This window comes from Ursus americanus, chromosome 5, assembly GCF_024610735.1.
Source record: "Ursus americanus isolate L20-20 chromosome 5, mUrsAme1.1.p, whole genome shotgun sequence".
Classification (NCBI taxonomy): Eukaryota; Metazoa; Chordata; class Mammalia; order Carnivora; family Ursidae; genus Ursus; species Ursus americanus.
This window is the reverse complement of record NC_142131.1, coordinates 837,654-850,227: the sequence shown is the minus strand read 5'-3', so window position 1 is coordinate 850,227 and position 12,574 is coordinate 837,654. Positions and strand designations below refer to the sequence as shown.

At 43.5% G+C, this 12,574-nt stretch overlaps 1 protein-coding gene across 2 annotated transcripts in view; it reads left to right on the top strand.

The window, feature by feature from the left end:
• The first annotated feature begins 1 nt into the window (after position 1).
• Positions 2 to 12,574, top strand: part of APC (APC regulator of Wnt signaling pathway) — a 300,467-nt gene continuing 287,894 nt past the window's right edge. Inside the window, exon 1 of one of the 2 annotated variants that reach the window (XM_045777275.2) lies at positions 2 to 115. The gene's annotated coding sequence lies outside the window, so the exon portion shown is untranslated. The remainder of the gene's footprint in view (positions 116 to 12,574) is intronic. The other variant, XM_087861920.1, reaches the window with a different exon arrangement.

The following is a 12,574-nucleotide window of genomic DNA, read 5'->3' as shown; positions in this document are numbered from 1 at the left end:
CCCCCTCCCCTCAAGCGTGAGGCATTAATTCACGGTCCGCGCGGCGGCCGGCGCGACAAGACCGGTTCCGGCGGGGTCCAGGGCCACGCGGACGAGCCGCCCGGCGCCCGCGGAGGTAAGAAGGGCGGAGCAGCCCGCGGACTCAGCGCCCGGGAGCCGCCGGGGCAGCGCCGGCGGAACTGAGCGCGGAGGGCGGCGGCGCGTCCCCGCGCATCCTGCGGCTCGGGCCCCTCCCGCAGTCCTGGGGACGACGAAAGTCGCTTGGCAGTGGGGGCGAGAAACGGGAAAAGGGAGGGACGGAGCTCGAGGCCCTCCCCAGACGAGGAGCCCCGGGAGCCGTGCAGCCCCTCAGCCGGTGCCGCCCGGAGCGCGGCCGCGACACCCGGCCTTCCTTCCCTGAGGAGACCCCGGCGGGCTCCCACCCCCAGCCCCCGGTGCGGCCCGCCGATCCGGGAGCACTCGGCTGCTCCTTTGTGTCAGGGGCACCCACGACGTCCCGGTTCCTCTGCAGGGCCGGCGGGGGGGGGGGGTCGTCGCTCAGGCAGCTCCCTCCGCCAGCGCGTCCCGCGGGCACCCAGCAGCCCCGAGAGCGTCGGAAAGGGCAGCGCGCTCCTCACCCAGACCCGCGAGGGCAAGTCAGCTCTTGGCGGGGCGCGGCCGCCGTCTGGGGACCCGGGAGCTCATCCTGGGGGGCTGCGCGTGGCCAAGTTCGAGCTCGCTCTCCGAGAGCGCCTTGCTGTGGCGGCGGAGGGGGGCTCCTCCGGGAGATTCGGGCGAGTGGGGAGTCGGAGGGCTTGCGGGCGCGCCGGCGGGCGGAGCAGCGGGAGCCCGAGCTGGGAACGCGCCGGCGGGCGGATGGGGGTGTGCCTTGGGCGCGAGGCCGCGGCGGTTCCCGGGAAACTTCTCTAGGCGGCGCGAGGGGTGGCGCCCCGGGCAGGAGCAGCCCAGGTGCGGCTGGGCTGGGCCCCGGCGCTGCAGAGAGTCCTGGAGCCGAGCGGGGGCCCAGAGGCCGGGAAGGGGCGCCCCTTCCGGGCGGGGTCCCGGCTGAGGGCGGAAGGCGAAGCGGAGGTGGTCGAAAGGCGCGGTGCGGACAGGTCCGCACAGGAGCCCGCGCGCTGCACACTGGCCGCCCGGCTGTCCCGAGCCCTGGTCCTGCTTGCTGTGTCCGTTTCCCAGGGAGACCGGAGGCTGGCTCCAGGAAGGCCGGGCGCAGTTGTGCTCGGACCCCGGCGTTCGGCGCTCCCAGTCCCACGCCCTCCGCGCGACGGGCCGTGTCCAGGACTGGCGGGCACAATAGCTCTGAGGCTGCAGTGACCCCTGGTGGGTCCTCGTGTCCGTGCACAAGCAGCAGAGGCTGAGCGCCGGATGATGCCGGGCCCCGCAGGCCTTCGGAGCAGGTGCCGTCTGTGCTCTCCAGCTGGGAACCAGCAGCGAGTTAATGCAAGGAGAAGTCAAAGCAGACAACAGGGGGGAAGACGTGGAGCAGGGTTGAGGGTAGGCCTCCCAGAAAACTTCTATACTTCATTTCGGGTATTAGAAAGAGCAAGAGCTTTGGCATCTCATAGTTTTGAGTTCCCTCCTCGACCACTTATAAGCCAGGTAATCAAAACTCACAAAATTTGCTTAAAACCTTAAAATTTTTTTTAAAGAAAAAAATACTTGCATCCGCTGCACAGTAGAATGGAAATGAACAATTTGCAACTTTGGAGGTAGTTTCCATCCATAGTCATTTGCCACGAAGGACCTTCTAAGACACCTCTTTTCCTGTTACCTCAGGCCCATCTAAACATGAATTAGCACAATCCCCAAAGTGCAATAGATATAAACCCTCACGTTTAGTATGAACTTTACCTAAAGCTAAGAATCAAACCGTATTGTATTTTCCAGTGCTTCCGTGAACCTGAAGCCGGTTTTGAATTCCTAATCAAATTCTGTGTCCAACTTTGGGTTGTGTTGTCAATGTTTTGCCTGACATGAGCTGACACATTATTCTGGATTTTGGCGTCTTTACTTCTGGAGGCTTTTCTGTAACAGAATGTTCCTGACATAAATTACCAAATGTGTTTGAAAGGCTTCATAACAGGTTTTCATTCTTTACCACAATATCCAATAGGGTCACCTGTGCTTGCAAAAACAAAAGGTAAAATCCAAGTGTAATCATTTGTTTCGCAGTTTTGAGTTTCGCTGACACTTGTTTTATATCCTTTGACTTTGTTTTGGTTTTGTTTTACCTCCGATGGTAATGAAAAGGCTGGGGCTTTGGGATGGGGGCAAGGATTCTGTTCCAGGCCCCTTACAAGGAAAAGCACAAAACCATGAATTCCCATACATATGAAAGCCCTTCCTGAATGAAGCACTTTCTTTTCCATTTCTTTGTTGATTGGAGAAAAGGAAAAAAAAAAAAGTCTAAACAAAAATTGGAGTTTCCTAGAGATAATAGGAAGATTCCACAGGTTGTTGGGTTTTTTTTTTAAAAAACAGCCTTATTGAACTCTAATTGGCATACAGTAAACTGGATATATTTAAAGCATATAGTTTGAAAAGTTTGACATATGTATCTGTGAAACCACTACTACAATCAAGCTAGTAAATGTATTCATCACCCCCTACAGTTTCCTCCCATATCTTTGTAATTTCTCCTTCTCTTTCCTCACCACACCTCATCTCCCAGGCAACCACAGATCTGCTTTCTGGCACTATAGATTATCTGCATTTCCTAGGTTTTTATAGACATGGCGTAATAGTGACAACTCATTTTTTTTTTTTTTTGGTCTGGTCTGTTCACTCAGCATAACTGAGGTTTGCCCATGTTGTTGTATGTAGCAACAGTCCAGTCATGTGTGTCGCTCAGTAGTATTTCTTCATATGTGTACCCACAACTTGTTTTGTCCATTCATTTGTGTGGTTTCCGGTTTTCTGCTGTTATAAATAATACAAATACTACAAATCCTGCTACATGGATTGTACCTGTCAGTTCAGGGCGCCCTTACAAAATGCCACAGACTGGGTGGCTTACACAACAGACACTGCTTTTCTCCTAGCTCTGGAAGCTGGCAGTCCAAGATCAGAGTGCCAGTATGGTTGCTGTCTGGTAAAACCTTTCTTCCTGGCTTATAGATGCCTGCCATCCCACTGTGTGCTCATGTGCCCTCCTCTTCGTTGGGAGGCATGGTAATTAGCACAAGCCTTACAGAGTCTCTTCTTATAAGGACACTAAACCTTCGTATCAAGGCCCCACCCTTATGACCTCTTTAATCTTAATTACCTCATGATAGGCCCTATCTCCAAATACAGTCACATTGGGGGTCAGAGCTTCAACATATAAATTTGGAGGGACACAATGCAGACCATAGCAAGGATCCATGTCTTTGTATGGACATGTGCTTGTGTTTCTTTTGAAATTTAAAAAAAAAGTGGAATAATTGATTGGATCATAAGATAAATAAATGGCAAATGAGCACTTGAAAAGATATTCAACGTCATTAATCATTAGGGAAATGCAAATTAAAATCAGCATAAGATACCACTACAGATCTGATAGGATGGCTACCATACCACGATACCAAGTGTCAGCAAGGATGTGGAATGATTTGAATTCTCATATGTTTCTGGTACGGATGTGAGATGGTACTCTGGATGACACTTTGACAGTTTCTTTAAAAGCTGCACATATACTTTCCACGGGATTTTGGAGAAAGACTTTCTCTGCCTATCCAGAGAAAGAAATTAACAAGATACTATCAAGCACATTTTCCCCCAGGAAAATAGTATTTGTTTTCAACATGTGCATAACATAATACAGTCTATTTAAAGCCTTGTGCCAAAGCCTTTGATCTCTTTTCAGAGATTTTTTAGAAAAATACTTCCTTTGGTCAAGATGACATTTTGTCATAATAGGCCTATGTAGGTGAGACAAATGACAAGTTCATAGCAGATATAACACTATGGAAATATGTAGACCATCTGTGAAGGACTGCCGGAACCCCCATCCTGGAAGAAGCAATTTCGGTCTACATGGAGCAGGCCCCCCACCCCTTGCTGAAACGTGCATTTCAAAATGCCAGGCAGAATTCTTTTTAAAGCACCATGTTCTTTTTAGGAAGATGTCTTTCGTCATCTTTTTATGATGTTACATTTTCCAAACTTCAGAAATTTGACCGTAATTTGAAAAAAGAAAGAACACCTTAAAAGCATTGACAGTAAATAATTTAATCATTTAACTACCTGGAGGCAGTGCAGCAGAATCACCAGGAAGACTTGTTAAAACACAGATTGCTGGCTCCACCCCCAGAGTTTCGGATTCGGATTCCGTACATCTGAAGGGGAGCCTGAAACTTTGCATTTTTAGCAAATTCCCAGGTGACACTTCTGCTGCCGGTTTGAGAACCACTGCTTTAGAGCTTATCTTTCCAATAAATAATAAACATTGGTCCTGATTACCTATAATTTTTTCCAAGGGGGTGGCTCATTCTTTCCCTCCCTATTAATCTATCTCATCCATCAAAATCATGCGTATCAAGGAAGAGTATTGAAGACCCTGCCAAGTATGTTACATCAGAAAGAGTCGTTTTCAGAGAACATAAATATCCCTGTTTTAGTTTCAACATACTACTGCCTACTCTATTCAAACATCTTACTCATTTTTCTTTCTAATATAGTATGTGCTCAGGCACATCCAGTTTTTAAGACCATGCTGCCTTCTGACTCACTTCATATATATGTCATTAACCAGCTATTCTCCTCTACTAACCCTTAGATCCCATTTACTGAAATGCCTCAAGGGTGTTACCCACATTTCAAGAGAAGACATCTCCTAAGACAACAATCTAAGCTGTTTCTTCATCTTTGTGATCTCCATATAAATGTTCTTTGGGGTTTACTGAAAATCCTCATTTTGCAGTTTTTAAATCCTTGTTGCTGAATCATTGATATGGTTTGTATTTAGTTTAAATGGTTTTGGAACTTTCACTTTGAAATACCCTAGTTCCCCCTTCACTGTTCATATGTATAGAAAGAAAGAAAGAAAGAAAGAAAGAAAGAAAGAAAGAAAGAAAGAAAGAAGAAAAGGGAAAAGGAGAGCTGGTTGATAAGTCTAGTCCCTAGTCCCTTTGGAGACTTTTTTTTTTTTAAGTTTTTTTAAACAACTGATTAACATCTTTGCCTATTGGACTGAGAGATTTCAAAGATGGGCAAGAGTGGGTGAAAGGGATACTTTAATACATTGTTGGGGAGTTGTGAATTGATTCAGGCTCTCTGGAATGTAATCTGTTATAAACACAGCAATTTAAATATGCATACACTTTGAACCAGAAATTCAACATCTAGGATTTTATCTTCATCAAATAACAGACACAGGTAAATGAAGAAAGGTATTTATTACAGCATGTTTATGATAGTAAAGCTCTTCCAAAAATCCACACGCTCAGGAATAGGGAGCTGTTATATTAATTCTAGCACATGCATGTAATAGAATTCCCAGCAACCGCTAGAAGGGACGAGGTGGACGTATGTGCCCTGACATGCAAAGTTACCAGGGTGAGTAGTGACGCAAAAAAAGAACAGCTTATGTAGCAGTGCATATAGAAAGGTCCATTTTGGTTTCTTTTTAAAACAAAGTTTGGATATTTTTTTTACAATGAGTGTGAATTAATTTAAATGAAAATAGATTTTTTATATTAAAAGAACATCATTAGTGGTTAAGAAAATTAACCTTATTTAAAAATGAACAACTTTCCTAGGTTCTAACCTGGACTCTAATGACTATTTTACGTGGTTCATGTATTCTGTTCATACTCTGAATTAAGCATATCAACTTAATTTTACTAATATCAATTTATTAATCCCCCTATAGAAATTTGAGGAAGGGATGGGGAAATTAGCTTTTAGTTATCCTGCAATTATTTTGATCGTAGGTCAGACTAGCCATGTAACCTTGAAGTAGTCCCATCATTTGTGCCTCAGAATGTTCTTCTGTAAAGTGAGGGACGCGGGACTTTTTTTCTCGTGCTTCTAGATCTTCATGCCCCGCATGCTGTTTTCCCATCCCTTTCCTCTGTAAATAGCACATTGCTCTTCCGGTTAGAGTGGCATCACAGGGAAGGAACAAACCAGTATAACATCTGGCAAAAAAAAATCTGAAAAAGTTGAGCTCCAAGCTCAATGTCTAGTCTTCTGATTCTAAAACTAAGAAGTTGCCAAGAAAAACTGGAAACAGTTATTCACTCCAGGAAGGGAAAACGGGTGGTTGGTGGGACAGGAACAGAATAGAGACTTAACATTTTATTGTATTCCTTTCTGTACATTTAGAATTTTGAATCCTATTATTCAGATATGTATTACCTAGTCACTACATAAGTATTTTAAACTCATTTTTATTTTTTCAAAGATTTTATTGATTTGAGAGAATGAGAGAGAGCGTGCACACGCACTTGCGCACGGGTGGGGGGAGGGACAGAGGGAGAGGGAGAAGCAGGCTCCCTGATGAGCAGAGAGCCTGACAACTGGAGGCTTGAGGCTCAGTGCAGGACCCCGGGATCATGACCTGAGCCAAAGGTAGTTGCTTAACCAACTGAGCCACCCAGGCGCCCCTAAAATCATTTTTAAAAGGAGTATAGTTTATGATCCCATTTCTTTAAGTGGGCCTGCATAGAGTAAGGCCTAGATTTATGTATGTAAAATATCGACAGTGATTATCTCTTTGTAGAATTGTGAGTGAATTTTGTCTTCTATGGCTTCATTTTTTATAAATTTTCTTCCATGAATATTATTCCTATACCTAGATAAATCTTTTTAATTTTAAGCGTTAATCACAAAAAATAAAAAATGTATAATAACAAAAAGAGGCCAAATTAGCACGTAAAACAAAGGAAGAAGCCATAAAATCTCTATTAGCAACCATGTCACCTGACTCAGGTGCTGAGTAGATGGCCCCTGAATCCTAATGCCTTCTCTCACTGTGAACTTTTCTCAGCTTAAAGTCCTCCTCTTCCTAAAACCCTCCTCTCTCAAAACCTCCACCTGCTCCCTCACTTTCATTTCATAGGTCCATTCGCTGCTCAGGTAGCCCCTTTGCTCTTGCTTCTCCAGGAAGCTCCCCTGACTCCCAGGTCTGGTTTAGGTCCCCATCCGATTGGCATTATTACCACCCCCTTACCAGTGTTCCTGAAATCAGGGCCGTGTTTGATTTAATCACTTTTGTTTCCCAAGCCCCTGTTACGGTGCTTGATAGACATAGGCTCTCAATGAATATGTGCCGACTGAATGAGATTATTTATACAAGCTTCTCTTCTGGTGTGCTGCATGCACATTTCCTTTGAGCACTCTTACCTGAACTCTATCTTGATTTTCTTCTAGAAAACTCTTACTTTCCCAGCTTTCCATATTAACCAAAAGCAACTTTTGTTGATGTGGTAATAAAGAGTTGGAAGTATTTTTAAAAAAATTTTTTTAATTAAAAAAATAAAAAGTTGGGGGCACCTGGGTGGCTCAGTGGGTTAAGCCGCCAACTCTCGGTTTTAGCTCAGGTCATGATCTCAGGGTTGTGGAATTGAGCCCTGCGACAGGCTCCATGCTCAGCAAGCAGTCTGCTTGAGGATTCTCTCTCTCTCTTCCTTCTGTCCCTCCCCCCACTCACATGCTCTCTCTGAAATAAATAAATAAATCTTAAAAAAAAAAAAAACAAGAGTTGGAGTAAGCATGCAACCATTGCTCTATATTGAAATATGCACTTTAGCCTCAGGGGTTCACACTGCTCTGTACATTACTGGGTTCTGTGGTTGGCACTTGGATCTCAGAAGTTTTATGAGATGTTTCCTTATTTTCTGTAGAAATTAACTTGGATGAGCAGTTAGGGCAACAGTAAACACTTTAGACCTTCGTGCAAACTTATAGACCAGAGTTTACACTCAAGTTGCATTGAAAAAATCCTGACTAATATTAGAGCTTGCACTTGAGCTGATAACCAAGATGATACTGATAAGAGTTGCAGTAATCTGTTCCTTTAGAAGGAACTATTTTGAGGTGCCCAAAATGAGGAGCTATCTCTAATAATTCATTTAATCTGGGTTTAGAACATGCTTTACTGAAAGTATGTCGTTGTTGTCGGTGACATAAAACAGCGCAAGTCATACAATTACATAGGATCTGTAGCATATGAAATCTGGGAGGAACTTTAATGACCACCTAATCCCACCTCCTAATTATTTCACAGGTGAAGGAATCAAGACACAAAGAAAAGAAGTGCCTAGCACTTGGCAGGGTTGAGTTTGACCACAGGACTCCTGCCCTTAGGTCTTAATTAATTAATTTTTTCAATTTATAATTTGCCACTATTTGTAATATATCCCCAGCCAGAACTCTAGGAAAGTATGAAATTAATTTAAGCTTTGTTGTATATACATATAGTGTATATATCACTAGTGTATATCTGAGTATGTTTAGTCCAGGTTGTACATAGGATAAAGTAATTTTAAAGAGATTTATATCCAATTTTAATTAAATTACTGTATTTCATTGAATCTAAGGTGCCACCAGTTACATTTGTAACTTATTTTACTGCTTAGAAAGAAAGAAAAACTGCCAATTAATTGAAGATACTATCAATTATAGGAGGTAGCCCAATTTCAGAAATATTAACATGTAGAAAAATGTCATCTTGAAAATTGAAGAAGTATGGTATTTATCAGAACCATGTTTATACTACTCTTTTCTGCTAAAATAATCTATTTTTTTAAGATTTATTTATTTATTTGAGAGAGAGAGAGCACAATGGGGAGGGGCAGAGGGAGAGAGAAACTTAAGCAGACTCCATGCTGAATGTAGAGCCCAACACAGGGCTTGATCTCACGACCCCAAGATCAAGACCTGAGCCAAAGTCAAGAGTGGGACATTCAACCGACTGTGCCACCCAGGCGCCCCTAAAATAATCTAATGTCATTAATGTCTCTGTATTTATACCATGTTCTCTGATAAATAGAAGTGATGGGCACAGGTACAAATATTTTCATGTAACAGATGCAGATAAGAAAGAATGTGTATATATAAATTTTTTTGTAAATCAAATAATATCAGGATGCTTTTGAAAACCCAACTTAAAACAACCTTTAAAATAGAGTTTATTGCCTCACTGACTACAAATTTCAAACAGCATCCAAGAACTGACTCTGATTCTCTCTGTCCCTTCACCTCTACCACCTCCATGTATTGGTCTTGAACTCAGTCCACCTTCTCTTGAAACAGTCTGATCCTGGAATAGTTCCAGGACTCACATCTGGTGTCCACACCACACAGAGAAAGGGAGCCAACCTTCCTAACTCTTAGTTGGAGGCCCAAGGTTCACTCTGATTGACCAGCTTGAGTCATGAGCAGTCCAGTGGAGTCATTAGGAGCATAGATTCCAGAACCAAATTGCCTGAGTTCAGATTCCAACCCAACTCACAATTTTCCAGCTCTGTGCCTCAGAGTAGCAAAGATAAGGGTTATTATAGCACCTACTTCATGTGGTTGTTGTAAAGATTCAATGGACTAACACAATGCTTAGAACAGTGCCTGGCCCTTGGTAAACACTATGGAAGTGTTGTTGATGATGATGAAGATGATGATGATGTCATCCACCCTTGGAGCAATGGTGGTGGCTAAAGGGAGACTGTGCTGAATGGCTTAGCCTAGATCAAAAGGTACCTCCAGAGTGATAGACAGAATTTGCTTCTACGGAATCACACGGGTCCCCAAATAGGGACAATAGAAAGGAATAACTAGGCAGTTGAGGCGTAAGAACAAGTAGAAGTAACCAACAAATGTCTATGACACAAGTCATCATTTAAATACATAGGAGTGTTTGACAAATCATACTCTGAAATGAAGACCATGTGTTCAAGGTAAATAATCATTCTATGCCTTATATTTTTGACAAATATATTTCCATTTCCCAAGTTTCCACGTTATATAAATTATACATTTTTTAAATGCTACCCACATATTTCCATTCCTTTTACTACTCAGTCAGTACTCATTGACAATCCACTGAGTACCAGGCTTAGCAGTGAACAAACTGGACATGGTCTCTGATCCCATGGACTTTGCAATCTTATAGAATGATAGTTCTCAGTAAGCATTCGGCTTCCTTTAGCTAGATCACTAGTATATAAAATAGAAGTACAGGAGCATCTGGGTGGTGCAGTTGTTTAAGCGTCTGACTCTTGGTTTCAGCTCAGGTCATGATCTCAGGGTCTCAAGATCAAGCCTGCATCAGGCTCCCTGCTCAGCTGGGAGTCCACTTAGGATTCTCTCTCTCCCTTTCCCTCTGCCTCTACCCCACTCTTTAAAAAAAATAGAAGTACAAATAGGACCCTATTTGTGAATTTTTTATTGAGTAGTTTATTTTTTAACTACAGTATTATAATTATGAATGCATTGTGCATGTCTGTCTTCTCTGTTAGACTATGAGCTGCCTGAAGGCAGAGGCAACACCCTATTTGTTTTTTTATCTGTAACGCCTAAGATACTGCCTGGTACATCCTATATATCTATAGCTTTTAATTAATTAATTTGGTCCTCACTCCAAAGCAGTAGCGTGCATGGCTGGAGTGAGTAAGAGGTAGGAAGAGGAGTTTCTGAGTATTTATCCAAAAGATACTGCTGATTTTGCAATTTATGATAACTCGAGGTTAAAGTTTTCCTTCCCATTATCTATATACCAAAGCAAAATATAGCATATAATCTACCTCTGAAACTAAACCCCAATTTTTAGTTGGGCATTTTCTCCAAATTTCCTTGTAAGTAGGTATGGACGTGTGGCTCAGTCCTGGCCAATGAGATGTCCATGTTAAGTATTAAATGGTACTTCCTGAGAGTCTCTCAAAAGTCTGCCCAAAAGTCTTTAAAAAGAAGGAAGGAGACATGCAGCATCTCTGTCCTCCCTTCTTGTGGCTGGAATTGGAAAGGGATGACTGGGGTGCAAATAGCCATGTAAAGATGATGGCAGGGGGATAAGAAAGGACCCTGTACCTGCAAGCACAAAGCCACCACACCAGCCTTGGGCCACCTCTCTCTGGGCTTCTTTATGAGAAAGAGAGAAAGAAATGTCCACCTGTTCAAATCCCTGTTGTTTGTTTTGGGGGGGTTTGTTTGTTGTTTGTTACAGGTGACCAAATGTAATCCCGATTGGAATCCACACACATCTATTTAACTGTGTAAGATGGCAAGAAACCAAAGAACCTACATGATTGTTTTTAAGAACCACTTGCTTCTGTGCTATATGCCACTCCTTGAAATAAGTTTTGTCTGTTATTGAATGAAAATATTTAACTTCTCTGATTCTGTGAATCCTTGAAATAATAAGTTTCATTTCCTTGGAAATCCGTAACTGAATTTCTTAATTCAGAAGGAACTAAAAGGAAAAAAGGGATATCTTCACCTGCAGAAGTCACCATGACCACCTGTAATAGCAGCCTGTCCTGTCTTTGCCCCTCCTTTGGCCCCCCAGGGCCTGGGAAGCAGGAAGGGGGTCAGAAAGCCAAGGTGGTGAGGGGCGCCTGGGTGGCACAGCGGTTAGGCGTCTGCCTTCGGCTCAGGGCGTGATCCCGGCGTTATGGGATTGAGCCCCACATCAGGCTCTTCTGCTATGAGCCTGCTTCTTCCTCTCCCACTCCCCCTGCTTGTGTTCCCTCTTTCACTGGCTGTCTCTATCTCTGTCGAATAAATAAATAAAATCTTTAAAAAAAAAAAAAAGAAAGCCAAGGTGGAGTGAAGGGATACTGCAGAATGACTTGTTCTCAGAAGTCATCATAATTAACTTTTTAAAATCCACAGCCCTTCTCTCCAGGCCTCGTTATGTAATTAACCCCCCTTGAACTTCTAAACCCTATGACGAAGACAGGACCAGTATTATTGTCCTCATGATGTCGAATAAACCCCCGGCTCAGAGAGGTGACGGGACTTCCCAACAAGTGGTGTTGCAGGGGGAGGGAGTCTGTCCCACTAAGACACGCTGCAATTGTCCACACGCTCCTTTCTTGAGTAGAAGTGAACATAACGAAAGATAATGCTTCTCCTCCTGAGTCTGATTTAACAAAGGCTCCCATGGGACCCTCCGAAGTCGAGCAATCAATATTCATCCTATTTTTCCTATTTTGGATTTGAGATTTTGCAAGCTGCCTTTGGTGGAAGGATTGGTGCTTGTATGTTGGGAGGGATTAAGGCACAAGCAAAAAGCTTTATTGATATTTCAGTCTCTCCCTAGACCCTGCTCCTGAATGACTGAGGCCCCTGCTTGCAAGGCTGGCAGATCCCCTGACGGATCGAACCTGCCAGCACACTTCAGCTGGTAGCTCAGCAGACATATGGTGTCAGGGTCAATATTTACTATCATTAAACGTGTGCAGCACTTCATATATTTATTTATTTATTCAGCAGGCAATTAGGCTTCATGGAGCAAAATCCCTTTGTTCTCTACATGGCTTACTGAATACCAGAGCCATGGAAAACAGCTTTCAGACGAGACCATCCAACGTTTAGTGTGTGATGTTTGCATGCAGTTGCTTCTCCTATGAGAGGAAAAAGGAATACATATACACAT